Genomic DNA, 26,505 nt, shown 5'->3' with positions numbered 1-26,505 from the left:
CCTGGGGTTCAGGAAGCAACCCCCTACACAGACACACACACACACACAAACACACACACACACACACACACACACACACACACACATACAGAAACACACACACACTAAAAGCATGCCACACAACGTATTAGGATTTTTGAGCAGTGTGTAAAAAGTGGTTTCAAGTTCTGACTGGAATTTTCTATTGCTATTTGTGCAGCATTGAAGAAGGTGGAAATTCAGCAATTGGCTTATTTTTTTTCCAGTGGATGTGTAGATGTTTGGATTGACTATATTGCTTTATTGGTGTTCTGTATGCTTCTTGAATATTCAAAGGAATATCTTTATGTTGGGAAAGTTTTCTTCCATAATTTTGTTGAAACATATGGTATTCTTCATTTTCATAAATTTTAATTTGTTTGGGTTATGAAATTTTTTCTGAGTGTCTTAAATGCTAGTTAGCATTTATCATATACCATTTTATTATTATATGACATGTTATATACAAATAAATCAGTTGACACAAAAATAATTAATAATGGTACATTTCTGTTTTGACCATTAAATATTTATTAGAATATTATCAAGGTCAGTTTTGAGAATCATATTTTACTATTACAGTACTCAAACTCATCATGTATGGCTTCCATTTCTATATTCTCTACAAAGCTTTTTAAAGTAAGTATAAATAAATTGAGAAAATCAACCCTGATGTTCTGCATCAGGAGAGACATACATTATCAATTTCATGTACAGCTGTTTGTTTCTTCACAGTAACTTAATATTATCTACTAAAGTGTCAAATAAAAAGACTGTGGGAAATCATTTTTTATCCTCCAGAAGAAATGTTTTAACAGCAGTCAAATTAATTTTCAACAAGATACTCTGTGACATATGCATTGGTTTCTACACAGGCAGGGCACACGTAAAATTTGTTAAGATAATCAGTGGAATTTTTCCTTAAGCAGCTTAGCATATTGTATTTTATGTGAGACTATTATTTTGTGGTTTAAGTTTGTAGTTAAAACATATCTGTTTATTATTAGGTTTTCCTAGCAGTTGGCCAACTGTCTCATGTCATATGTAGTAGAATTTTGAATGAGTAACAATATTTACTGTCTGTTGGTGTTTAAAGTGAAAAGCACAAAATTATACACTGCATATATTAATAAATAAGCACAAAGGAGAACGTAATTCTCCCACAGATGTGTGACTTGAAAATAATGATCTTGCATTTAAGGAAGAGCAAGAATAGATATAGAGGTTTTTTTTTTAAATGACACTCAGAAGTTGGAGGGTTTTTTGATTACATTATACTTGGACTAGGTATTAAAAGTTATCCAACTAAAAATGGTCTAAAAAATGTAGCCTAGGAGACCATAACATTTAAAAACAAATGGAGGCTGATCAAAACCAAATTTAATATTATGTCCCAGAAAGAATAAAGTATAGAAATGTGCAATTTGTAAAAGCTAGACAAATTCTATAAATCCCAAATAATTAAAATTCTTAGATACTATCCTTGATGGTCTGAGTTTAAGATACCATTTCTATTATCTTAAAACTAACAAAATATACAATGGTGAGATTTCAAAATTAGGGAAAGGAAATGGCCCATTTGCTAAAATTAGAAGAATATTCAATACTTTCTTTAAAACTATTTCCTACAAGTAAAGAGATGCATACATGGGGGCAGATGGGCATTAACTGTCAACAGAAAGTTGTGAATTGAGATAGCCATGACCCCCTGCTGCATCCTCTTAACCTAACTTGTCCACTATTTCTAGATTGTTGTTAGGATTGACGTATTAGTTTCTCCCCTTCCTATCGCAACATTATGAAATTGCCAATTTAATCTCATTTCCAAAAATATTAGCTCAATTAGCATCTTTATTTGAGCACGGTCCATGAATGAGATCATGAGCCATTAATGATGAAAGTATGTATTCTTCAGTCTTGTTTGAAGGAGAGTTGATAAAACCATACGTTAATGACAATAAGGTATGTATATGAGATATCAAGGCTATCAGATAGATTCCTTTTAGTTTATCTTTTCTTTTTCAGAGTAGGTTTCTGGTTTGGTATGCGCGTAACTTGGAAATCTTCATTCACAGCCCCACAGGGAGGATGACACAGAAGTGGGAACTGCTATTTTTCTTAGAACTGCAGAGCGAATAGTTTCTAGGACAAACCTCTGCACTAGAACTGTAGAGACACTTGAGCACAGAACAGCCACAGTGTGCTGAGAACAGAAGGTCAGACTTGAAGGGTAACTGGATGCTGAGTATGAGGTATGGGCTACTTGCAGAATTAAAAGTTCCTCGGGAGAAACCACCCTTTCATGTATTTTACGCTAACAAGTTCTCAAGAAATCATCCCCTTCTCTGCCTATTGGGGAGAGAAAGGCATAATTCTAGAATATACTGAGAGCTCTGTGTGCTCTTTGACAAAGACCTTATTCCAAAGGGAGCCAATTTTTAAGAACTTCATCAAATCGGATTCTACCATAGCGCAACTGAAGGGTAGTGCAGTGTGGTAGGCACAGACTTAGCCAGTTACAGCCCCGTTTAGTTCTCTCACATGTTCAGGGTTTGAAACTATCTGAGCAGTACAAATAAAAGCTACACTCCACAGACAAAGGTTCAGTGAAAGTCAAGACAGCCAGAGAATTAGCAAATGTCTCCCTACTTCTCTACTTTACTATTTCATCAACTGTGTTCAGCATAATAAAGCGATATTATAACCAGAAAATTGTAAGCCTTAGGTCCTGTTTCAGAAAGATTCTCTATAGTAAGTAACTCAAAGCAATGGAAGAGACAAATACAAGAACTCTCAAAGGAATTTTAGCCTGTGGCACTGAAGTCACATAAAATGGTAAATATATCCTAATTCTTAGTCAGGTAAATCAGAATTGAATACCTCAGTGCCCTTTCAACTCGCAATCACAAAAATGTGAGAAATGGCAGGAGTCATCAACCCAGTCTGAAAACATGAAGGCTGAATTATAAACAGACTAATATATGGTACAAAGCTTTGGACTTTTGGAGCAGGAATTCTAAAAATACATTATCATGGGAAATATGTAAGAACTGATAGATAATGTGGCTGAGAGATAAACATAAAACATAAAACATGTCATATTATAAGGACATTTGCTTGACTATGTTCATAGCAGCATTATTCATAAAAGCCAGAACCTGAAAACAACCTAGATGCCTCTCAAACCGAAGAATAGATAACCCGTTCTGTAGGTTGCCATTTTGTCTTGTTGACCGTGTCTCACGACTGTGAGAGATTGCATGGGGTAATGGGAAAACCGTAGAGACAGGAAGAAAGAAAGAAGACATATTTAAAATAGAAATGGCTGAGATTTTCCCACTGTCATAACGCAATCCAAACCACAGATATGGAAAGTTTAAAGAATTCAAAGACGGACAGTTAAGAATCTATGTGCAGATACATTGTATTCAAATTGCATAAAAGTTGTAAACAACAAATGTGTTTAAAGGCAAACAGAGAAGGAATGTAAGAGGAATGCAAGTAAAAATTGTATTAGACTGAAAAAGCCACCATCAGCCTCCACTTCTGTAACTAGAAGCGAAATAATTTATCTTCACCAATGAAGAGAAATAGTTTCCATGACAAGCAAATATTGATTAATTTACCGCCGAAATTCGAGAAATAGTACAGGCATTCCTCAGAGAAAAGAAAAAAAATTACTTAAAAGAGAAACTGATGCATTCACAAAGAGGAGAATTAGAGAAGAAATAAATGAATACAAAATAAGACAACTGTTTATTAATTCATCTAGCAACTCGTCATTTGTTCACAATAATAATATCACCCAACAGTCTGGGGGATCATAACTATGAGCACGTGAAATTAATAGCAGCAATATCATAAAGAACAGGGCTAGTTTGTGACTCCTTGCTCTCGGAGCTGCTTAGGAAGCAGTATGGTGCTATTTGTGAATGAATAGTAACAATCTGTTATACAGTTACTTACATTCCCAACGTGCTAACAGCAAAGACTAAGGCTAAATGAAAACTCTGTACATATGATCCATATGGTGATTACACACTACTGGTTGGATGGCATAAGAACCCAGCTACTATGAAGGCATGGAAACTTTTTTTTTCAGTGATGTAGGCAACACATGCTTCAAGACTCCTAAATATAAAAATGGTAAGGGACTCACACCTTTCCACACCAAACCATGGGGAATGTACCAAATCAGTGAGTGTGCATTGTGTCCCAAGACATTTTCTGAGCTGGCTCAGTAGAGTAAGCAAAGTAAAGGCGATCCCTAGAGGCTACACTGATGTGGCTTTCCTGGCCATTGTGAGGATCTGTGCATTTCCTGGAATTGAAACCATTTAAGGGTTTTGAACACAGTGTTGTAGGATGTGCTTAAATCCAACTTGAACTGACTGTAAGATCTGCTGCCAATATGAATTGTATGCATACCATGTACCATTATCGTCAACACACTGAACACTTTGTTCTTCAGAGCTACCACAGGAACACAAATTGGGTCACCTCTTCTGCTCTTAATACTTCAAATAATGGAATACTATGCACTTCCCATAAGTAACAAGCTCCTCAGGAAAAAAAAAAAAAAACAGCAAGCTCTGAGCAGAAACATTTTCCTGTACTCTGAGTTTGCATTGCTAATGATTGAATATATGCACTGATTTTGGTTCCATAATACTCACATGCTCTAACAGTATTTTATTACCTTGAGCAGACTAATATAAACTTGGCAAACTTAATCTTCCTCCAATATTAATTTTTACACTGCTTAGTATTTCACTAAAATTGGACAAGGAAGAGAAAGAAAACATAATGGTTTGTGTATATATGGACAAATGAGTTCTTAGAAAAGTGTATTTGCCTATTTTTTCCTTTCAGCACACTTTTTGGCAAATTGTTGCATTTATTTTGCTAAATCTAACAGGGATCATGACTAGAAGGAAGTATATCCATTAAACAATTGTCAGGTACTCAGAATTAAAATTTTCACATAATATTTTAATTTATTTGTTTATGTGTGAGAGTGTAGTATATATGTGAGCATGCGCATGCACAGCACATGTGTGGGCGTCACATGGGAACTCTGTGGAGCTGAAGTTCCCCTTCCATCTCTACATGGATGCTAGGAATTGAACTCAGATCGAGAGGATGTCTATTACTTGCCAACTTCACCAACATAACTTAAGGAAAATGCAAGTATGTGTGTCATCACTATCATTCAAAAATATTCATACTCCTTTTCCTTTGAATGAAGTGTGAAGCTTAGCCTTCTCTTTAATTTTTATAGGGTTTCTCTTTCTTCTCCATTCAAGTAGAGTAATAGAAATACAATATTAAAGCTATTATATTCATAATGAAGGCACTAAGAAAATTGACTGAAATGGTGTCATTAAATTCAGAATAGTTTCCACTCTAGCAGACCAGGATCTAAATTGACTAAAATTAAGAATCACAAGCTGATTTGGGGATTCTTGATTGGACATTTCTAATGTCATCAAAATTTATTCAATAAACTCCCCCCATTTTAAAGTGAATATTTTGCTTTATGTTTTTTTTTATTTTTTTAAAAAAGAAAACAAACTATTTCCCTTCATTATGTACACCAATCGCAGATCCCACTCCCTCCACTTACTACCCCCCACACCGCATCCACTCTCCAAAGAGGGCAAGGCACATTGCTCTGGGGATGGTCCAAGGCCCTCCCTACTATATCTAGACTGAGCAAGGTATCCATCCAAAGAGAATAGGTTCCCAAAAAGCCAGTACAAGCAGTAGAGACAAATCCCTGTGTCACTGCCAGTGGCCCCTCAGTATACTCCAGCCATGCATCTGTCAACCACATTCAAAGAGGATAGTTTGATTTTAGGCTTGTTCCTTCCCAGTCCAGCTGGTATTGGTGAGCTCCCATTAGCTCAGGTAAACTGTTTCAGCTGGTGTACCCATCATGGTTCTGACCTCTTTGCTCATACTCTCTCTCTTCCCACTCCTCAACTGGACCTTGGGAGCTCAGTCAAGTGCCATGATGCGGGTTTGTAACATAAGTGGAAAATACAATACCTCTAGATGTTAATTATAACAAACACTTGACTTTACTTTTGAGCAGAGAATTTTTCACTAACTGTTCATATTGTTTATGTATATTTGTTCGATACATATTTTAGGTGCTTTGCTAATATTTGTGATAGATTTAAGACACATGCCTAAGACATCATTGTTAGAATATCCTGAGAAATCATTGTATTGATATTTCATAAGGTTATTAAGTGAAAACACATGGAACAATGTAGACACGTGTTTAGAAAGGCGAAGAGAGTGCTGGAACATGCCTCAGAATCTCCTTGAGGGAGATTCTGGTGAGCAATTTGTTTGTGGAATTTTGTACATTTCTTAAGTTAGATTTTGAGTAGAGGATTGAAAACAGTAGCCTAAACTTTCTTCAGACTTGCAACAATTCTCCTTCCTCAGCCTCCTGAGTTCTGGAATTATAAATATGTGCCACTCTGTCTGCCTCACATATTGTATGCCATTGCATTGAGATTGCTGAGAATGAGCTCCATCTCTGTGGAAGAAATGACAGAGAGTAGAGTTTCCAGAGTGAATTCAGCAGTACCTACAAAGGCTTTAACACCAAGAGAAACTATAAAATTAATATGACTCCTTAGAAATTTTCTATTGTACCTAGAGTGCCATGTTGTCTTATACTTACATTGACTGGTCACTAAATTTATGGTTCTATGGTTACTTTATCAAATACTTTTTTTTCAGTTTTATCATTGTTTGGAGATGAGGTCTCATTCTGTTTCCATGCTGCCCTGGAAAGCACTCTCACTGTGTAGCTGTGTTGGCTTTGGACCCACGGAAATCCTCATACAACAGCCTTCCAAGGGTACATTCCATATACTGCCTACCATGTCTGGCTGGTAACCTGTCACCCAGCATTTCAACTAACTATCACAGTGAGTAGTGATTTGATGGCTAGATATATGAAATCTTTTATGTGCCATATATATGCTTTTATATATGGCATATAAAAGATTTCTGCATTATTTGAAGTTTGCAAATAGAAATATATATAATAACCATAGACTGTAAACATAGAAAACTTTTGTTCTCTTCCTCTACCAGAAAAAAAGAAAACAGAATTAATGAGGAAAGATAGCGTGGACATGAGAAATTTATCTTGTTTTTTTTTTTTTGTTTTTCGAGACAGGGTTTCTCTGTGGCTTTGGAGCCTGTCCTGGAACTAGCTCTGTAGACCAGGCTGGTCTCGAACTCACAGAGATCTGCCTGCCTCTGCCTCCCGAGTGCTGGGATTAAAGGCGTGCGCCACCACCGCCCGGCTTCTTGTTATTTTTTTTTAAGATAGAAGAAAACACAGCAATGTTGTGTATCAAGAAATATAATTTTGGATAAAAGAAATACCTACCTTGAAAATTGTCAGAGCAAAAGTCTAGAATATGAAAAAGCAAACGTGATAGAGATAAATATCTGGGAGAGAACAGAACTTGTATTTTTGTTTGTTTGTTTTGTTTTTCGAGACAGGGTTTCTCTGTAGCTTTGGAGCCTGTCCTGGAACTAGCTTTGTAGACCAGGCTGGTCTCGAACTCACAGAGATCTGCCTACCTCTGCCTCCCGAGTGCTGGGATTAAAGGCGTGCGCCACCATCGCCCGGCCAGAACTTGTATTATGAAGGGCAGAGAAGCAAAAGATAAAAGTGTGGTCCTCAGATTTTATCATGGTGAGGGAACTGAAGAGTTTGTAATGACAGCTGAGGACATTTTATTCTCCCGAAATTCTTAAGATGTCTGAATTTTGAACAATTTTGTAAAAGAGTGGAACATAAGAAAACAGCATGGATGGCAGTATTTATAGAATGTAGCCTACATTCTGGACATTCTTAAGGAATTAGAATTTTCCTCTCAATCACCAAAAAAACTTTATAATTTTTCAACAAAAAGAAAATAAATAAAAAGCTGGGTGTTAGAAAGTAATCCAAACTACAAAAAAATCTATGTAATTCTTTAATATCTTCATGAAAGTCACTTGTGACTCATGCCATTTATTTTTATTAGAATATAGGGTCATTTGCTAATAAATAGATTAGACATACCAAACTGTGTGAGTTGGGTATGATTATTTTGGCTTTTCCTCAAGTACATGACATAATAAACCTTTCTGGACTTTATAATGTTATCATGTTAAGATTCAATGCTATTCATGTATGGAAGATTTAAGAGATTTATAAACCACATAAAACTACTTCTACTTTGCTTCATTATTTGCAGATGATATGATAGTGTACATAAGCGACCCCAAAAACTCCACCAAAGAACTCCTACAGCTGATAAACACCTTTAGTAGCTTGGCAGGATACAAGAGCTGGCCTCTGTATTTTAAGAATTGTTATCTAATACATAATTTCTTATGTATAAATAAATTTATGTGAAAATAAATAAAAACATTTTAATTTCTATTTTAACAGGTGTGGTCATTTGAAAAACAAAATACTTGAAGTTGAAATAACTTTTTCTTGTGGAGAAAGTGTCACTTTTTTTTTGATAACCTAGCCTTGAACTTTAGATCTTTTTACCCTGAGCTTCCTAAAAACTAGAATTATAAATGCTTGTCATCAGTATTCCTGGCTCCCATTCTTTTAAAGTTGAATTTATAATTTATAATGAAGTGTTCAGCAAAATGGAACTGAACTATTTTAAAATAACATCATAAATGTTGTAAGATTTTGAATGTGAAAATTTAAAGAAAAGATGTGTTACTAGAAATTTGAGGACATTTGGGACCTTCATGGTTGCCAGACGAAACCAGGGAAACTAAAATTTACTCTTGAGTTTCTCAGTCTCACTTATGAATGAATTTATAAAATGACTTCAATGGAGACTAGCAGACAATTTTATTAGAGTTCAAAATATAAACACCAGCTGTGAGAAGCCGTAAATCTCAGCAGCTTCCTGGAAGAGAAAGAAGAAAAAAAGATTTTATGGGGAGCCCACCCAGAGAAAACCACTTAGACATAGTCTACAGCCAATTGAAATGTTTTATTTCAGGCAGTTGGGACCATATTCTAATATTTGGGACTCAAGTGCAGGCTCTAGTGTTTAAAGGGAGAGACTATTTTTTCCTTTGTATATATTCCATTTTATGTGGCTTATTTTCTTACTTATTATATTTAATATTTATTTCATTATCTTTACTCCATTAATATATGATCATCTGTATTCTTTTTTTCCTCTGTTTTCTAAAACCATGTACATTCATCCCAAACTGTGACCCATACAGGGTTTTTTTTTTTGTCTGAATTTGTCTTTTTTTAAATTACTTATTTAACTATTTTTTTTATCTTTATTATATTATTATTACAAATTTTCACCTCCTCCCCTCCTGCCATTTCCCTCCCCGTCCCCTCTCCCCCTCCCCCTCCTTCTCCAGACCAAAGAGCAGTCAGGGTTCAAAAAGCTATCTTTTCTCCTTTTACATGCCAAATCCAGTTCCTACTCCTTCTCCTACTTCTGCTTCCTCCATGTTCCTCTCCAATCCCACTCCCTGTCCACTCCTCACACACACGACCTTTAACCAGCAACTGATGGAAGCAGATGCAGAGATCCACAGCAGAGCCCTGGGTTGAGCTCCCACATTCCAGTCGAAGAATGGCAGAGTGAGAATACGAGCAAAGAACTCAAGACCATGATGGGGACACCTACTGAAATAGTTTACCTGGGCTAATGGGAGCCCACCCACTTGGCCTGACAACGAGGGAGCCAGCAGAGGGTCAAACTAGGCCCCCTGAATGAGGGTGACAGTTGTATGACTGAGGCAGACTGTGGGGCCACTGGCGGTGGGACCAGGATTTATCTCTACTTCTTGTTCTGGATTTTTGGAGCCCATTCTCTTTGGAGGGATACTTTGCTCAGCCTAGCAATAGTGGGGAGGGCCTTGGTCCTGCCTCAAAGCAATGTACTAACCTTTATTGAGTAAGGGGCTTTTAAAGGCAAAAAGCATGTCCTGTTATCTTGCTCGGCACCTGCAGGGAAGATTTTATACAAGCAAGCAGTTTCACAGAAGCTATCATAAGGAGTTAGCTGGAGGGGGAGGATTACACAATCAGGTAGTTTAATGGAAGCCAAGATAAATCAGCTGGGGCATCTTGACCTCTGGTGCCTAGAATAGAGTTGGACAATATCCATGGGAATTTCCATGAAGGAGGTCAAAATTCTAGTCATCATTAAAATGGCCTCAGCAAGAATGAAAAATGGAGGAACCTCTGCACTGGTCTTTCCCCGTCACAAAGAGAAAAACAAAACTGAAGAAATTTGAGTTAAGCCAGGAGGGAAGTCAACCACATGGCTTCAGAGAGCCACTTTGTGAGGAGGGAGTCTTCAACAAAAGGAAAGAAGCCAAAAAACCATGATGGTTTGGGCAGCATTTGAAACAAGGGGACAGGAAGAAGAGTAAAAGAAAAAAAATGCATCTTCCTGAGAAAGTTGGGAAGACAACAGAAATTTATGGTAGCTTGTAGGAACTGATTAGGGAGTAGGAATTCCGGGAATGAAGAGACAGAATCTCACTGAAGGACTGAATATTCCTCTTAAATTTTGTCATAAATTAAAGTGAAACCATCATTGTAAGTATAGTCCTTACTTTTTCAAGGGAGTTAATCCCTTAGCTAGGTCTTTTATCCTACAAAACAAGAAGGTTAAGTCTCCACCTAAAACAGAATATTTTATTCTCTTAGCCAGAAAAATCAAAAAACAAAAACAAAACAAAACCTATTTTCCCTTAAGGAGTTTTGTCCCTTAACTGCTGTTGTGTCAATTGCATTTGGAATGACTTCATGGCCCTTCTTTTTCTTTCAAATCTGTAATAAGAGAATAATGAATATGGTTAAGAACCTTTGGATATCACAGTCCTTTTCAATTTTGTATGTGCACTTCTTAATTGAATAAAAGTTACATTATAACCAGCAGTGAATCTTTTCCCATCTGACTCAGATATTCACATAGTTTCCGCTATGTTAAAGTGAAATTGCATTAGATCTGAATAGTGAAGATGAACTTAATTTGAGCTCATTACAATAAGAGAGAGAAATAATTTCAAAATTGGGAAAAGACAAGCAAATCTCACTGAAAGAAAAGACAGAAAAGAGAAGAAAAATAACTAAGAACTAGGCCAATAGGGAGGATGGTCAATGTGATTTAGACAATTTAAATATGCTAGTCGTATTTTATTGGCATTTACAGCAATTTGGCTCTTTTGCTCTAGGGGAGACAAAGAGGCTCGAATTTTCAAGATGGTTTCATTTTAAAAGGGTGACTGTAAATATCATCATATAGTAGATTAAAATAATTCATTGAAGGACTATTTACTTGTTCATAAAACTTCAGTTTTTGCCATTTTCCTAAATGACCATAAAGGTCTATTAATGTTTTAATATGTTCAATATTCTCATCCTTTTTCATTTTAATCACTTTTTTATTTTTGAGGTTATATTTATATAAAATTTTCTTCTCTTTTTATGATGACCTTTATGACACACATGCATCTTAAAGCAATGAAAGGGTTTTTCACTGAATATAACTTGTACAATTTGTAACATTTTTAGAGTCCTAGAGTAGAAATTAAATTAAAAATGATTTAAAGTTAAAAAATAAAGGGTGACTGATAAGTACTGAGAAATATATTCCTACATTGTTCAAGTTGTCCATCTCAATAGCAAAGAAAGAATTTATAAATGTTAATGTTCTAAATAAAATATTCTAAGAAGGGGTGTTCAGGGTTCCACAGAAGGAGCGACTTCTGCCTAAATTTGAGTTAACTTGAGGGGAATGGGAAGATGATTAATTATATCAGTAACTTTTAAACCACATTAATAGTCTTATTACTGTTCCAGAAACAAATATTTTACGAAATTATGTATATTATACTTTTTACATTAAATATATTGGATAATAAGTAACAGTTTACTGTCTCAAATATATCTGCTTATTGGCTTACTTTTTACTTTAGTTTTCTCTAAAACATCTTGTTTCCATCGAATAAAGGTCTCTAGATAACTTAAAAAAGTTTTTGGAAATTGTTCTGGGGAGAAAAAGCCGTTAATCTGCCGTCAAAGACAAAGAGGGCCAAATAATCTGCCCAATTGCTAACTAGAAAGGCCATCGATGATCTTGAAGACCTTTATGGGTCATTGTGCAAGAGTATAAATTGTGAGAAACTAAGGCTTAACAGCCATTTTTGTGAGAAAAGGAATTTAGGCATTTCATTGTAAAAACAAAACTACTGGCTTGATTTGGTTGGACCCCATCCCTCCTTTTCTTCACTATGCACCAGCTTTTTTTTGATTCTATTTACCATTCTTGAACCTTGCACAATTGCCCTCCCTCATTCATAGGTTCCCTTGTCATATTAAGCTGGTTGCAGAAGGAGCATGCACGTGTTTTCATGGCATTATACACTAAACAACATAAAGCAACGGCAGAATATATCCATTGCCGCTGATTTGAAAATATCACCTATTTTTATAAGGGGAAAGACTCACCTGCATGCCTTGCTCTCGAGTAGTAGGGATCTGCCTCAGAGCAAATGTCAAATGGATCAGGAGGGAGAACTGTGCCCCTCTGTGAATTCATTCTCAGTTTTCCATTTGGATATGAGTCTATTTCTTACTGGGATCCTAGCAGATACAGTAGGCATCCAGTAATATGCCAAGGAAATATAACAAAATTAATAAACTATATTGTAGGAAAAGCAGGCATATAAATATTAAACAAAGGATTTTTTGAGATTACTGTAAGTTCTCATTGCCTTGTTCTTGTTATTAATATTTAGTCAATATGTATTGATAATGCTGACATATTAACAGAATTTCATGGAATCCTGCATATAACATACTATTATAATAATTACCATGGTACATAAGTATAACATTTTACTTAATTTTAACAATAATTAGAGAGTCATCTTGTAATAGCTTTGTTAAGAGCTAGATCTTCATGATTAATTTATTGTTATTTTATAAAAATTCAAGTGCACTTTCCAAAGCTGCGGTAGAAACAGAAATACATTTGCTTTGTTTTGTGTCAGCTGGGCGCAGTCCTCTGTGTACAACGATACAGTTCAAACATAGCTCAATATATGATGCAAACAAGAAGATAAATCATAGAGCTAGGATTCTAAAAATAGCCTGTGATTACCTGCCAGCTCCCTGGCTTTATCAAAAGGAAATAACACACAGCCACAGAATACAAATGACCCAATCTAAATCTGTAGGGTGTTCAACAATTAATGTAAGGATGAGCTCTGATTTCTGAGCTGGTAAATGACTCTCTATGGGTGTATTTTTGAAGGGTAAATGTTATCAATGACATTAGAAAAATTCTCCGCCAGGACCGAAAACTGTCTTGCTGCACTCTCTCTTCCAGGGCACTGCTGTGCTCACACCTGGGCATGATGTAATCTCTATAATGGCCCCTCATGTTCCCAGAAGATTCTTAATGAGCTGGGGCAGGGTTACCAAGAAAAGAGTGATTATACCAGAGCTCTGGGAGTTGCCAAAAAGAAAAATGGCAAAAGAATCTTTGGCGGGGCTACAAAGTTAAGAAGAATATTAAGACTTATTTCTGTAAATTCTATATGCACATAATTTGCTCCCGACTAATATAAAATAATCATAATTTTATTTTATTTATTTATTTTTGGTTTTTCGAGACAGGGTTTCTCTGTAGCTTTGGTGCCTGTCCCGGAACTAGCTCTTGTAGACCAGGCTGGCCTCTAACTCACAGAGATCCGCCTGCCTCTGCCTCCCGAGTGCTGGGATTAAAGGTGTGCGCCACCACCGCCCGGCAATAATCATAATTTTAAAACTGAATAATAAACAATTACATTTTAGTAACGACAAAAGTTACTTTTTCTATGGTATAAAGTCCATGATACCTAATAAAGGTTAAAGGGTAAATGTTCTTTTGAATGCTATGTGAGCAATCTCTGTGGAGTTTGGTTTTCTCTCATTTATGCCTACTGTGACAGAAAGGTAAAGAATCGTCCGTATTTCATGACCCACTCTAAGTCAAATCCCTCCGCATCAATTAGTCTATGACATTTGTTTTTATGCATTGTAGTTAATTAGTTTCCTAATACCTACTTTATTCTGGAAATATAGTAGCTCCTCACTTTGAATAGCCACAGGCCTGTATTCACGTTTCAGAATTCTGGGACAGTAGTTGTTGTCCTTAAGTAGTGCGGTCGGATTTTTCTGTTAAACGGCAGGAAGATTAATTAAGTAAAATCCTTTAAAATGGTTTGTTAAGAACGTACTGGTTGAAGAGATGGCTCAGATTTTAGAACATTTACTGTTTTTACAGTGGACCTGTGTTCGCTTGCTGGCACCCAGATTGGGTGGTTTACCACTGCCTGGCATCAGTTCAAGGAACATCTAACATTTCTTGCCGAGTAATGCACCTGCAGTTCAACATTTTCAGAAAATGTTGGGTTAGGATGCAGGCACTATTAATATAGGACACGGGGAGGAGAACCTGTGAAAAGTGTCTGGAGTCAATGAGGAAAGGGAGGCAGAGAGGAAGCACAATTTATGTGCAAATCTCTATGGTGCAAGTATGGAAATTTTAGCAGATATGTTTGAGATCATAGAAAGTAAACATTGGTGACCTTCTGAAATAATTAGAAATAGAGTAAAGGGTGGATTTGTTGCCACAGCCTGGAAATCAATTTCTTGATAAGCAGCAAAATTGACTTAAGACATACCAACATTTGTTGCTTAGTAGACATAAATCACTTTGCAATAATATTATCTGTATAACTAAGAAAATGATGTGTGGGGGGTTGGGGAGTGTATGTGTATGTGGGAGGGTAAGTGTGTGTAATTTATTATGATTACATTTGCCCCTCGTTATCCTCATACGTACCCCTTCTTTTCATAAATTCCTTCTTGCCAACTAGTCTTCCTATGAGTGTGCCACCGAAGAACATGGCACCCCTCCAGCAGGAATCAATAACACTCCACAGCTCCTCAGGAATGGGCGGGGCCTCAAGAGCATCTTCTCTGTTCATGGGGGAATGTTGAAGACCCCAGCCTTGTGCAAATACAAAGTCCTGCTGCGTGTTCATGATTGCAACAGCTGTATCATGCCTGGAGAAAGGCATTTCACAGCACCACGTCCCTCCTCCAGCTCTTACTTGATTTCTATATCCTCTTCTGTGATATTTCCAGGGGCCTTATTAAGAATGTATATGATGATATAGATGTCGCATTAAGAAATGGGCAACCAAGAAACAATTATTTCCAGAGTTTTGATCATTCATAGTCTGCATTAATTGTCACCATTTCCAAGAAGGTGTCTCTCTGCTCCAGAAAGAGAGTGACACTAGTCTATGCATAGGAACATAAAAATGAAAAGGGAAGTTTAGCAACATGTCCATTTAGGAAAACAATGGTATTGTGTGCCCCTCTTGGTTTATGCCTTTCTCAACTACAAGCGTTCGTACACATTTACAGTACCACATGTGTATTTCTTTCTGTACAGCAGGCTGCCAATCCAATCACAGTTGATTAATCCCAGTTTAGTTGTGCCACGATTGCGTAGGTCTGTGTTTCTTTCCCAGTAGGTGGGTGTTGTAGCAAGCACAGCCCTCAGGTGGGTGAAACCATTAATGAGTTTTCTCCCTTGGCAGCTTACATTGCATCTTCTGGCACAATGGGTGCTGATCAGCAGGAAGGGATTTTCCAGTTTGCTTCCCATCTGATTTCTTCGTGTCCTATAACCCCGTGGGATGTCTTCAGCAAAAGGGTCTTGACATATCCTTCTGATGATCAATGAAGAGCCATGGCAATAGTCACTGTTATTTTAGAGGGGTTCTCTGGTGCTTCTCTGGACATTACTACATTCATAGATAGCTGAATAAAGTACTGTGTTGTTAAGAAAAATCTCATGATGTCTAGCACAGGACTATCCAGTGATGAAGCATATCTCAGTTTGAATAAAGTATTATGTTTCTGTGTTTTTTCTTGTATCCTTGTGTTTCCTGGTTTTGTAATTTTTCTTCCCTGCCCTCCCTAGTTCCCTAATTCCCTTGTCTCAAACCCTATTTAAATCTTTACAAGCTGAGTTTCCACCCACTCTCCTGTTCTCTGTGCTTCTCTGTGTTCCTTCCTCCTCAGCCCCCATAATCTTTTCTTTACTCCCTGGCTTTTACCAACTCACACACACACTCCCCTCTTGATATAGAAATCTTCAAATTAAAAGGCAGCGTATTCACTTAAGGAAGAGAGTACGTGATTTAATTTCCAGAATCTGAGTAATCAAATTCTTTTTTTTTTCCTTACAAAATTCATTACCTCAATTTGCTCCCCAGTTGTCTTTATTTCATCTTGTCAGCTGGGAGCTTAGAATATCAGAGTTATCACCATGATGAAACACCTAAGATAGTTAACTTAGAAAAGAAAAGGCTTTCCTGTGTCTCATAATTTTGGGGATTCCAGCCTATGATCCTTTAGCCCCACTGTGCACATAGCAAAATGGCAAGTTACACATGAGGTGTAAGGCAGGGCAAACTGTCTTGCTTCCTCATGAAACGAAGTGTCATTGGTCCCACAATCCCTGTTAAAGGATATCAGGCCTCTAATGATCTAGAACCCACTGCTAGGCTATACTTCCTAAAGGTTTATAGCCCCCAACCCAATATAGTTACCACTGAGACAGCCCTAAGCATGTGAGTAGATTACACACCTGAGCCATTGTCTACACTCTCAGAAAATGTCTTCTTAGAAAGCGTCCTTTCTTGCCTTTGCTGGATTCCCCACTGAGTCATTTTAGTTCCTGTGGTTTTAGGCAGTGGGAATTTTCAAGCTTGTGCTTCAACCTACTAAAACTCAGCACTGGGATCATTATGAAACCACTCACTCAAGTCAACATACTATTGGAGAAAAAAATTATTTTATTGATAATGAGAATAATTTTAATATCTCTTAAAAATGAACAATTCATGGGAAAATTATGCAAGGTGTCAGCTGAACAAAAGCAGACATGCTCTATCAATACATGTATAATTTAGGAAATGGAAGACCACAAAAACTATATTTAAGTATTTTCTACCAAAATCTTTGTTCGACTCTCCAAAATCATCTGGACCACTCACGTGTTATGCTTCTTGATTATATAACCATTTTCCTTGCCTTTTAAAAATTGGAAGTTCCCTCTTTGAGTCTTTGATTTGAACTGTCATTTCTGTGTACCCTGGTGTGTGCTTAGATTGTCATGTTTAGAGCTGTGGAGTTGGCTGGGTCGACACTCACTTCTGAGCAGAGTTCCTACATTAGAACTCCCATGTGGATGTTCAAAAGCAATGTTGGGAACAAATTCTTAACTCTCCCAATGCAGATGCTGTCAAGCAGGGTCAAGAATGAACTCTTGTGAGGAGCATAGAGATGCTTGTGAGAAAACTCCTCCAAGAAACCAAGAACCAAGACAAGAGTCTTGTAATCATAGTTTCCTCAAAAGCACAAACTTATTCTTGGATTTCATGATACTCCCAGGTATAATGGATAGAAGTGATTTTACTTCACATTATTCAATATGACTGGCTATTGTTGTTTATATGGCCCTAGGGAAAAACATATTTTTGCCATGTGCAGCCTCTCTAATATGTTTGGGTTGTCCTCGTGATTATACGCTTTACTCATGTAACTCCTCTTAAACTTCAGAGTATAAATTGTTTGATGCTCTGAATAAAATTGGCAATTGCACGTGAAAAAAAAATGGAAGTTCCCAGTCACAAGCTTTTTAAATATGAAAAGAAATTACATTTCAAAGTCATTATATACATTTTAGAGATTATAGTTTTTTCCCTGTGCAAAATTGTCACTTGTGAATAATAATTTGTTGTTATATGCAAAATAAAATAATGTACAATCTTCTGAATTTCCTAGGAAAATACTCACATTTTAAAATACTAAATGTTTGTATTTATATTTATATTCGACCAATATATTTTCATTTTATATAAATACTTCATAGCATACTTTAATACTTGAAGCATATTTTAAATTATTTAACAAATATTAAAGATTGAATGATGTTTATAAATGGAATAAAGACAATATAACAAATTAATATCATTATATAATAACCGTTCTAATATTTTGAGGAATCCATTTGAAGATGCCCAATACAGAGATACATACATACATACATACATACACACTTCCTATGTAGTACATATGGTATGGATCATTACTTTACTAAGCTTTCCATTCAACATTATGTTTTAGAATACATATAGACCATTTTGATAATAGCTTCATTAAGTTATAATAAAAATAAATATGAAGATAATAGGTTAGATATTTTGGAAGTATAGGTAAAAGCATTTAAAAAGTCCATTTGATTTCTTTTCATTCATTCTCACATATATTAAAATTTCAACACTAATTCTACTATGGAAGGTGCATTGTGTGGATTAGAACCAGATAGTGGAAATAAATGTAGCCTGTCATTTGGAATTATCAGCCAAGAGAAGAGGAAAACAAATTTAACATACTAGCAGCACGTATAGAAACCACCAGAGAGGAAAATACAGTGCCTTCTAGGGTAAAACATTAGAAAACATTCTTAAAGAACGTGAGCTGAGATGTGTGTGTTAAATAAAGATATTTGTCGGGTGTATTTGGAAGACTTAAGGTGTGAAAAAAGAAATAGTCTGTGATATTCAAATGATAATTTGTACAGGAGATCTAGTGAAAAGATGTGAAAGTGTGGTGAATTATTGATAATGACGGCAGAACTAAGCTGAAGTTAGCCCAATTAGTGAAACATTTAAACTCATGAAAAAGATGTGTTCCAGATTAAATTCACTTTTCTTTCAGTAATATGTACTCCTTATATTATTAAACACAGCTACATCGTATGCCTTTCTTCTATAACGGTGATAATAGATATTCTTTTCAGTAAACACGAGTGTGCTTTAATTAAAATGTCTTCTGAGAAAATGGAATGTCACCTTTTTAAATAGAATTTCAGGTTGCTATGGTAACTAATAAACTGTCATTACTTATTCTAAATAACATTAAAAGCATCTCTAAAAGATGGTAAATCACTACCACTATCGCCTGGTTATTAGTTACTGACATTAAATTGAAATATATTAACAATTAGGAGATTGTTTCATGCTAGAGAATCTGTAGAAAATGACGAGGACAGGGGATTAAATGAAAAATGTCTTTACAAAGCTTGATGGGTTAGCTGGAGAAAAATGTGTAATCCTCCTTTTGTAAAAGAGTGTCTTTTCCATGATCAGATCACCTGTTAGGTTGAAATCATTTTATCACAGTAGATGATCTTTTTTCTTTGTTTCTATGGAAGTTTGTAAGATGCTGACATGCAAGTGTAGTTCCCAGACAGAAACAGAAAAATCTCTGTGGCTTTCGGGAAGCTCGGAATCCCTGTAAGAATTGTCTGAGGCACACCTTGTGTCACTAGAAACAAAATAGTAAATTTAAAAAGTATTTAAACATATTTGAAATGTTATTAATACATAAAATCTTGTCAGAGGCTCTCTGCTAGCTTTTTGAAATAAAACACATTAAAGATGAACAATATATTATCATGTTCCTACTTATGTGGTGGTTCATAAGCCCTGTAATAGTAAGAGAAATCATGCCTAGAGGATCATCCTGGTTAGAAGAGGGAACCATGAGACCCCACCCTCTTTAAGGTTCTATGAGGAGAGTTAACGTTTTTAGGAGGAAAGGGGGTCATTTGCTTCATAGGTGTACCCACTGAAAACTAGCCCATGCACCAGTACGTAAATTCCTACCTATGTATGAGCAAGAAATGCTAATTAAATTCAGTGGGGTTTAGACAAGAGAAAGGTTTGATAGTAGGAGGGAAAGAGGATTTCAGTAAGAAAAAGAGGGTCTGGAAGAGTTGGACCTGGAGTAAAAGCAACTAAAACATTTATTATAGAAATGTATGCCTGATAATGCCCAACAACAATAAAAACCCCCAGCAATCAGTAATGCCCAACAATAATAAAAACCACCAGAAATCAGCCAGAAGGTTGTGGTCAAGTTTTCTACTGCTTTTTGGGTCATGCCTGTTCTCTTCTTGCTGGGATGATTAGTATGTCTACCGCTTAACTGAAAACAAACCACGAACTAAATGATTCCTCTTGCAATTGGTCTTGATCTTTGTGTCCCCCTCAAAGCAACAGAACAGTAACCAAGACACTGCCTAATGTAATTGCTAAGTTCCAGGGAAAGAAAGCCGCCATCATGAAATAACACTTAAGACTTGTTAACATCAGCTAGATTCCCCATAGACATATGGTAGGGGAGTAATAACTGTAACCTCCACATGCATACGGTGGCATATGTGCAACCATCCCAACGTACATACACAGGAAGTTAATGGAAGGTTTCCTGAAAAACAAAAATAAACCTACCAAAAAACAAGCAAAAAACAAGGCAGGCAGCTCCTGAGGAATAAGACAAAATATTAGCCTCTGTCATCCACACACATGTGCATACATGTATATGCACCTGTGCACGCTACATACATACCCAGACACACACACACACACACACACACACACACTACACACCACTGAGATATGAGGTGATGAAAGATGTGGCTTAAAAGTTGTGTTGATTTTTAGAAAAAAAGTGAATTTTAATACCATATCTATTGCAATTCTAGCAAGTGCATTACATAATATCTATGTATGTGGTTTCTTCAATCATGAATAAACTAAAAATCTATTGTAAAGAGTTAATGAAGTAATATGCCGTATAACTTCAGTGAACATTGTGTGATGCTAATGGCACATACTCAGTGAATATTATTTTATCTATAATATTTTCTTTTTGTGTAAGTGTTGCATGCAATGTGATTAAGGATATAATTTACTCTACATACTTCTTTTGTGTGGATGGCTTGGTCACTTTTATCTTTGGGCTATGGGTAAAGCTACAAAAAAACCACATAAAATTTTATTTTCATTGCTACATTTTTTAAAATAAGAATGTATGTTTTCTATATAGTAGAAAAATAATGTGTGTATTCATGCTTTTTCCAAGAAATATTTTAATGTACTAAAATATAAACATTTGCTACATATTTAAGTTAGAGAAAGGGGCCTAGCAAATAATTTTTATAAGTAACACTGTTGTAGTTGTATTGGTATAATCTGAGCCATTCTATGTTTAAGACAATGTACTAAATATTATGCCGTACATGCCCTAAAGAATAAAATAACTAATATTAAAATCAAAACATATCAAAGGCAATTTTACAATATGATAAAGGTATTTCCAGCACCATATAATTAGTAATTAAATTCTGAACCAATGGACATGAATAATTAGGCGCTTCATCTGTACATTTACATAATAATCACTTTCTTCTATGTACTTATATGGCTTTAATATATCAGAGGAAGTAATAACACATTCATAACTTATTGAGAAAAAGATTAATAATAAATCAGGGAAAACAATTTTATAAAATATTTACCATGTTTTTTTCAAATGTTAGGCCAGTCTTAATTCATTTATCAAGTGTGATTTTTTTTCTAAATATATTCCTGTATATTTAACAATTACGTTTATGAGTTTGGAGAGATGTATCAGTGTCAGAATATTTGATTTTCTTCCAGAGGACCCAAGTTCAGATCCCAGTACCCTTATTAGGTGATTCCCAACTCCCTGCAACTTTAGTTCCAGGGTACCCAACACCCTTTTCCTGCCTTCATGGGAACACGCACATACACACCTCCATATAAAATAAAATAATCTTTAAAACAAATAATTTTATGTCTTTCAGTCAGTCTAAGAATTATGGGCTTATAGTTATATTTCTTTTCTCAAAACAAAATAAATTTACAGAGGACAAATGGTTTTTACTTAGCATTGATTAAACATTGCTGCTTGATTAGATTAAATTGATTGAAGGACAGACTCCTGTTGGTACATCTTGGAGGACATATTATATACATCTATGTACCGAGTTAATACTCTTGGACACAGAACCTGCTGTAAGCCCTCCAAGTCTCGAATTTCATCTTACATGGTGCTATTGCTAGCATGTTTTAGCATGCTGACTGTCAAACTCTGTTTAATATACTTTTGGTACTGGATGCTACGGTCCTTCATCACATATTCTTAAACCTATTCAGGGATTCTGCCAAGTGACATTAAGTTATAAGGCTTAGGTTTCCAAGGCTAGTCTTTGGTGATAAAATAAATGATTATTTTCATATCAATTTTATCATTAAAGACAAATTTCTGTCCACAAATATTTGCTGGTATCTCTTTCTTAAAAAAGGATTGTACTAAAATCAAGAATTAATAAATTTGCCAGATAAAAATATGGCAAGAATTTTATTAAATATAATTCACATGAAAATTTCCATCTTGTTTTAGACTGCTAATTTATGTGTGTGTGTGTGTGTGTGTGTGTGTGTGTGTGTGTGTATCATATAAATGGAAAGGCCAGTTTTTCAGTTCCATTTTGCACAGAAGCCACTGTCAAGAATACAATCTGTGTTGGTCTTTCCTAGAGATATGAAATAAAATTAGATTTTATCTTTAGAGTAATATACTGAGCTTAGATGACAAATGTTAGGCCAAGTAATATTAAAGCAATCTATCACATTAAAAAAGCATTATGTCAAGTTACAGACAATACTCATATTTCTATAATAAATAAGCTCCAAATTCTTCTTCTTACACCTTAGATTCCTGTCTTTTCACAGGCTCAGTCCAGCTGATACTCACACCCACCGGGCTGATTCTGCTTTCAAGGAACCAGAACCCCATTTCCAATCAGCGGGAAGGTTGCAGCCAAACTGAAAGGAGAGAAGGCAAGTGATAACAGTGGCCCAGCTGATTGGCAGGCTTTGTGAGGTTACCAGCTGCTGTTCAATAATAAATGAAGCCATCACTTTCAGCAATCTGAAAAATATACTGGAACAATTACGTTTTCAGTTTTGATTTAACTGAAAAACAGTTAATGGGAGGAAACAAGCATTCTCCCAACTGAAGCAAACCAAAGTCCTCTGACAACCAGGTCAAGGGTGCATTTGTCAAGTGGCCTAATTTCTTGATATATAAAATCTTTATTAAACAGTTAATCTCCAGTTTGCTCTATCAATGCACTGAATGTTCCCAATAGTACATAAAATATCAGCATGAAGACTGATGCTACCATTATCCCAATAAGCGTAAGGACACTGACATATATTGTCTTACATAATTAATGGCAAGTCTTGGACTTCTGTAGCCCTTTTGAATCAGAAAGTTGTTATTCCTATAACACTATTTTCACATGGGATTACTTTAGAATTCGCTATTGACATAAAACAATTAATATTTCCACTGATATTGGTTTCAGAAATATTGTGGAGGCAGATTCCTGTGAGTTTGAGGCTTGTTTGGTCCACGTAGCAAATGGTGGGAGAGCCACTATGATATAGTGAGACTGTTTCAAAATGAGGTGGGATACTATCAAACAAATGAATTGTTTATTATGCATATAGCATAGCAGCCACACCAAGTATCATATGTACTCACAACCAAAGATATCGTTAAAAGTACCTCATAGGTAAGGTGCTGTATCTAGTTTTCTGATTATATCAATTTGTAGTTGAATATCAGTGCACAGTACACAAATGTGGACTATGAATATGGAAGTCTATGTTAGTTACACACTGTACTATTAAGTGTATGTAAATAACTTCAGTGTACATGCTTCTGAAAGTGTACAGAGCGCTTGAGAGTCAAAGGCCAGCAGCAGAATGTGTGTATTTGCTATCAGTATTTGTATTTCAAGGTGAAGCAAAGCATAAATTATGACTACTGGTCCTCTTCTAACTAAGGGCTCTCAAAGTGAATGGAGCATATGCTTACAGTGCACACTCCGAGCTTTGCCTATAAAGGGAGGGTAACTTATATAAACACTTATCTCTAATTCATTTTGAAAGGTTAGTGAGGGACCCCTTAGTGCGGAACTTGTGGCACATAATGATAGTTGTATTAGTATGTGATAACTAGCTTTGAAAAATTATTGTAAATATGACAGAACCGACAGAACCAGCAGTCCATTTTATACATAATACAGCCTAATGAGAAGAAAGAACAATAAAATGTGAAGGAAATTGAGATAAACCAATTAACAATTAAAAGAGGAAATACCTGTGTATGTTTTTTTTTTTTTTTTTCGAGACAGGGTTTCTCTGTGGCTTTGGAGCCTGTCCTGGAACTAGCTCTGTAGACCAGGCTGGTCTCAAACTCACAGAGATCCACCTGCCTCTGCCTCCCGAGTGCTGGGATTAAAGGCGTGTGCCACCATCGCCCGGCTCTGTGTATGTTTTTTTAAATCCTACTGTAGTCATTCCCAAATTTGGTTTGTATTTTCACTTAATACAATATAACAAATATTTATAGTGTAGAGTATGAGAAGCAGCTTTATATTTGACTGAGGATGATTTTCTGATTCTTTAACTATATTTATAATACACTAGGTAATGTGCATCAAGATTGATGTTCTGTTGTCTTTGGTCCACCAACATCAATACTGTGCATCTTAGTTAATGAACTGAATCCAACACCTGAACAAATGCCAAAAGGCTCCAATGCGGAGATTCTCATATAAACTATAATCGACTATGTAAGAATCTCACATGCCTAAAACTAAACTATATTAGAAATATTTTTTGTCATTTTTAATGACCATTTATTTATTTGTTTGTTTGTTTATTTATTTATTTATTATTTTAGATTTATCTACTTATTATGTACACATTGTTCTGTCTCCATGTGTGCCTGAAGGCCAAAATAGGGCACCAGATCTTACTGAAGATGGTTGTGAGCCACCATGTGATTGCTGGGAATTGAACTCACAACTGTGGAAGAACAGCCAGTGCTCTGAACCTCTGAACTATCATCTCTCCAGTCTCTGCATCAGCAATTTGTAACACAAAGGAAAATCCTTCCAACTTTTAGAAAAGGGAATAGAGACTTCAATTTTGTAAAAGATTAGATCTAGAATGAAGTTTATCACAATGCTAATTACTAAATTGTTCACATGCACTGTTTTTCTTATCTTTATTTTTGTCCTATTTAGGATTACTATTGCTAAAATGAGTCATTGAGAAAATGCCCTCTCCCATAAAACTCTAATTAAGAAATACTCAACATCCTTTCCTTATGGAGGCATTTTCTCAAGAAAGGTATCCTCCTTTCAGAAGACTCTAGTTTGTGTCAAGTTGACATAAAACTAGCCAGCATAATTTTGTACTACATAATATTGTAATTTATGGTGCTTTAAAAACATATTTAGCCTAGCGGTGGTGGCGCACGCCTTTAATCCCAGCATTTGGGAGGCAAAGGCAGGCGGATCTCTGTGAGTTCGAGACCAGCCTGGTCTACAAGAGCTAGTTCCAGGACAGGCTCCAAAACCACAGAGAAACCCTGTCTCGAAAAACCAAAATAAATAAATAAATAAATAAAAAGATATTTAAGCCCATGCACTGGTGTACCACCTGATTCCTGGCAAATGTCTCAGAGGGTTCTGGGATATCTTTAGAGAGAAACACAGTGTGTTAGTACTTGGAGTCAAGAAGGCTGTATAGTGCTACATTCTGGAAGAGGCTCAGACACTCAAAGAGAGCAAAAGCACCACATGGTGTATCATCTGACTCAGCTGGTAGAACATCCTGGTTGGAAAAAAAGTCCTAAGAGAACAAGTCAAGAAATTGGAAGATGTTGGATATGCTAGTGATGGGATGGAACTATGGAAAACATATCACTAGGAAGATCCAACCAGATGACAGATCAAATTTGGCCCTGCCTTTAGAAACTCTTATTGCTGTTGGGTCTGTTTAAGGTTGGAGGGTTGACTGTGTGGTCGATCGCATTCACCTCAGCCTTGGCCAGAGCCCTGTTGTATCTATCACTTCCTCATGACAGAATGCTAACAACTGCCAATAAAAGAAAGACAGTCTCAGACAAACCAAACAAGGTAGAAAGGAAAATAGTGTCCATCATTTTCACTGACAAGACACAATCTTCCACTGAGAAAATAATTGAGGTGTATCTGTTTCATTTCTGTTTTGTGTTGGAAAAAAAACATAAAACCTCTTTCACTAAAGTTTTATTTTGATATTTATTGAATAATTTATTTATTTTAATGCATCTGGTCCTTAAAATATGTAAAAGGATTTTTAAAATTTTAAACACTCAATGAACATGGTGTGAAATAAATTTATACTTACAAACTGGAAAGCAGTATTGGGAATCCCCAGTGGTAGTCTCTTGTGGTTGGACTGTGAAATATCCCCCACAGATAGTATTTTGTATGGTTACATAGTTGGCACGGAGCTGATGGCACTGTTTCGGAGGACTATGGTTTCTTTATGAGGTGGAATCTCTCAGGAGGAAGAGTGTCCCTGGAGGACAGACTTGAAGTTTTA

The sequence above is a fragment of the Microtus ochrogaster genome, chromosome 24, assembly GCF_000317375.1.
Source record: "Microtus ochrogaster isolate Prairie Vole_2 chromosome 24, MicOch1.0, whole genome shotgun sequence".
NCBI classification, from domain to species: Eukaryota; Metazoa; Chordata; class Mammalia; order Rodentia; family Cricetidae; genus Microtus; species Microtus ochrogaster.
Note: the sequence above shows the minus strand (reverse complement) of the source record.